The sequence below is a fragment of the Pistacia vera genome, unplaced genomic scaffold (assembly GCF_008641045.1).
Source record: "Pistacia vera cultivar Batoury unplaced genomic scaffold, PisVer_v2 Contig1009, whole genome shotgun sequence".
Classification (NCBI taxonomy): Eukaryota; Viridiplantae; Streptophyta; class Magnoliopsida; order Sapindales; family Anacardiaceae; genus Pistacia; species Pistacia vera.
The window spans coordinates 478,161-482,253 of record NW_022195038.1 but is presented as its reverse complement, the minus strand read 5'-3'; the positions used below and the strand labels follow the sequence as shown (position 1 = coordinate 482,253).

The following is a 4,093-nucleotide window of genomic DNA, read 5'->3' as shown; positions in this document are numbered from 1 at the left end:
AAACAATAACATATAATACAAAACTATAAATACCAACCATAATAAACAAAAACAAAATCACTAATACACAATTACACATAAACAAACAAAATAAGTCAATAAACTATAAATACCAACTAAAATAAACAAATACATAATCCAATATTCAACAAAAAACATTCTTAGGGCAGCAAATGTTCATCCCACAGTGGGCGTGATAGAGTCTCTTGATTCCATAGTCTCGAGATTAGTTAATGGCACATCAAGATCATCATCCGAATCATCATTCACCTCATCATCTACAAAACAATGATCAACTGCGAATATTAATAAATGTAAAAGCAAAGAGTAGGATAATCACATATCCTCATGGGGGGAGCAGACATGTTAATACAAGGCAATAAGACTTTGATTTCCAAAGGGCAGATATTTACATCCTCGTTAAACGACTAAATGTGAGAAACTCAACTGTATGCATTCTGTTATCAAAACAAATTCAACTTTACTATCAGCAAAATTAAATGAGTAAATGAAAAGATCGAGTGAGGCTGTATTTTTAAGTGCGGTTCACCTGCCAAAGCATGTTGCCCAATGAAGTGCAGTCCATAATGAAAAGATCGAGTGAGGCTATATTTTTAAGTGTGGTTCACCTGCCAAAGCATGCTGCCCAATGAAGTGCAGTCCATCCCTTCTTATCTCTCAAATCGATTTTCATTTCTGTAGCAACAATTATGGCTTTTATGGCCTAATCATAACCAAGAGCAGCTGCAAAATGCATCGCACCTAGACCACCTTTATCCAACTTAGTAAGCCCACTTCCACCCTCAGTTACCTTCTACGAGAGCCATAAGGGCAAATTCTGCAAAATTATGAAGAAGAATAAAACTCTCTAATTCAACTCTCTTAATTCAAATAAGAAGCAACTTAAATATAAGAAAATTAATGAAACTTTCAAAGTTGTCCAACGGAACAAAAGCTTTTCTGTTACCTTTTCCAGTGAATTTTCATCCTTTGCAGTTTGTTTCTGCAATGATTTGAGTTTTTTGTCCAATTCATTCATTTTACTTATATTTCTGCAAAACTGATTTGGGTGGACGGATCTCACAACCAACAACTTTTCAAGTCTTCTACGGAGACTTTCTCTTGTATTGTCACCAAAATTATCAGCAGAATCTACAACAGGGACACAAGTGTGCTGCAAAATTGAAGTGATGTGAAGGGAAAAAGAAATATGAAGCATGAAAATAGAATTTACCAATTAAATAAAATTTTCATTAATGGTCTTCCACAAAACGTTTGTATGCGATCCCCTTCACAACTCTCATTCCAGTCGTGCGGACCACCATCATAAGCATAACGCCCATCAGCTGAAGTTGTCCATGTTCCATCAAACCTAACCACAACGCTCACCTTTTCCATGCTCCTATAACCATCAAGCACAAAAAAAACTCAACAACTTTCATAAACACACACAAAAATAAATCAACACTTTCCAAACTCTTCATCACAAAAAACTCATTTAAGTTTTATTTACTTCTCCTGCATTTTCTTAGCAATCAAATAGAAAATAAAACTAAAATGACTATATCACATCTACAGAAATCCAAAATTTTCAATTCAATTAACAAAACAACACTCTCCAAACTTGTTGGTACAAATTATAGTATCAAGACTCAAATTTTATTTTATTTTTTCATTTTCCTGCATTTTCTTGGCAACCAAACAGAAAGGAAGAACTAAAACCACCGACCCAGATCTGTAAAATCCAAAAATTACGATCCAATCACAAAATAAACACTCTCAAAAAAATAACGTCATCAAAACTCACAAACTTTCTTTAACTTCCTTTAATTTTCTCAGAAACCAAAGCATTCAAATAAATAATCAAAAAAGCAAAGATCGAAACCTGAAGAGGAAGGAGAAGCTAAGGAGATGACGAGTCGACGAGGATGAATGACGGCGATCGGCGACGGTGGGTCTGGGAATGGGATCACAGTTCACGGATGAGAACACTAAAGTGATGACTGATGATGACAGTGATGACTGATGAAAGTCTACTTAAGTGAACACTGAACAGAGTGATGAGATGAGAGATTGAGAGAATGAATCAGTGACAGTGATGAGAGATTCAGAGGTGAGAAGAAGAGAAAGTTTGTTTTAGAGTTGGGTGGCATTAGTGGGTTAGGGACCTAGGGTTCAGCTTTGAAAAAAATGAGTACTCGCGGGCACCCGCAGGTTTACCCGTGTAACCCGTCAAAAAACGAGTCGGTCTGGCTACAGGTGAAAATTAAACGGGTCCAACATATTAAACCCATACCCTATACTTTTTACCCGGGTACGGGCCGACCCGCTGGTCTGGACCCGTTTTGCCAGATCTACCGGCGTTTAATTTTAATATTAAAATTAAATTAGTGAGATTATATTTAAATATATCTATGTATATATTCAAATGAATTATTATTATTAATTAAATATTAATATATTATTATATATTAATTGATTTTAATTATAATAATAATTAATTAATTAAAATACCATAAAGGGTGTGTTTGATTGTAAGGGTAAACTAGGTTTGGATCCCATGACTATTCCTAAGTGGAATAGGGTTTTAATTGTTGCACTATATAAGTGCAACTTCAAATTAAAACATGATGGAATTATTCATTCAATTAAAACCCAAGCCACCCTATCTCTCTCTCTCTCAAGAAGAAAACTTTTCTTGTTCTTCTTTCTTGATTCTTGAAACCCTTTATAGTTCTAGCAAAATAATCAAGGGTTCTGCAGATTATCTTTGTGTGGACTTCCATGAGTGCGGTCCTACTTTGGATCGATTGACGAAAAATCACGTGAACAATAGATGGTATAAAGTAACCGTGAACAGTACCCCATGAACAGTGCTGTGAACAGTGTTCCTGTTCGAAATCAGAGATATTCAAAGGAGCCTCCAAACGTACGTAAGTATTATAATCCTTGAATGGATTACTTTATACAGATTTTTGTTTATAAACATGTAAACGGTATATGTAACGCCCCACTTGAGGTACGTTGTTATTGTTTCCTCTTTCACTCTTATTTGAGTTGGTTTTGTTGATTTTGTTTGATTGAATGTTATGTTGAATGTTGCCCTGAATTTTGGTTGAAAATAGAAGAATTTGAGTGTACCAAGCTTCGCCGGGGCGAAGAAGAATCTTCGCCGCGGCGAAGACGGGTTGAAACCAAGGGTGAAACTCTCTGGACAGTTTCGCCGCGGCGACAAAGGTTTCTTTCACCTTCTTTCCCGGTTAGTCCTTTCAGCCACATTTTATTTCCTATGGTTTGAATGAAATAATCGCATGTTTCGTCAGCACTGTAGCTCTTATAGAGATACTGTCTTAGCTATTTGTGATCTAGTCCAGGCTAAGATTTTGGGTTTAGCACCTAAGTTCGAGATCTCGACCCAGCTCCGTTCGATATAGCATCTTCCTGATTAGCTTTGTGAGGAGCCTGTGTTCACTTTTATGCCGGTTTGTGGCTTTGTGGCTTTGTGATTTATGGTATCTTCTTGTTTTGTTTTGTTTTGTGGTGAGCCTGCATGCCCTTTTTACGCCGTTTGTGGCTTTGTGGGTTTTCCCATGTGTTTTTTTACTGAGAATTATCAGTCATCCTCTTAGGGTATGCCCCTCATATTTGTACATTTTTTCTCTCTTTTATAAAATACCTACCTCCCCCCCCCCCCCAAAAAAAAGGTTTAGGGTTTAGGGTTTGGGGTTAGGGGTTCGGGGTTAGGGTTTTGGGTTTTGGGGTTTGGGGTTTGGGGTTTGGGTTTTAGGTTTTGGGTTTAGGGTTGCCCTACAGTCCTTAGCATGTTCAAAACTCCGACAGGGTTTTCTCCATAGCATTCATATTTAAGTTCATTGTGAACAATGCATAAGAGTCAAGCAAGGATTGTAGAATTAAATCCACTTGTAATTCTGCATCCAACACAAACCCCAAAGTCTCAAGCCTCTCCATGTGCTCGATCATTTTGAGCATATGAGGGCTAACTTGGGCTACCTCGGTCAGGTGACTTCCAAATAGTGCTTTTGACACTTTATACCTCTCATGTCAAGCATTCCCTTTGTAAAGCTCCTTGAGG

The 4,093-nt window shown here is 37.1% G+C and overlaps 1 long non-coding RNA gene across 1 annotated transcript; it reads right to left on the bottom strand.

Annotated features, from left to right (window-relative positions):
- Positions 1-973: 973 nt before the first annotated feature.
- Positions 974-1,942, bottom strand: LOC116105309. Its single transcript, XR_004124073.1, has 3 exons — positions 1,886-1,942; positions 1,235-1,402; positions 974-1,152 (listed from the first exon to the last, which is right to left on the bottom strand). It is a non-coding gene; the product is annotated as an uncharacterized LOC116105309 (long non-coding RNA).
- Positions 1,943-4,093: the final 2,151 nt, after the last annotated feature.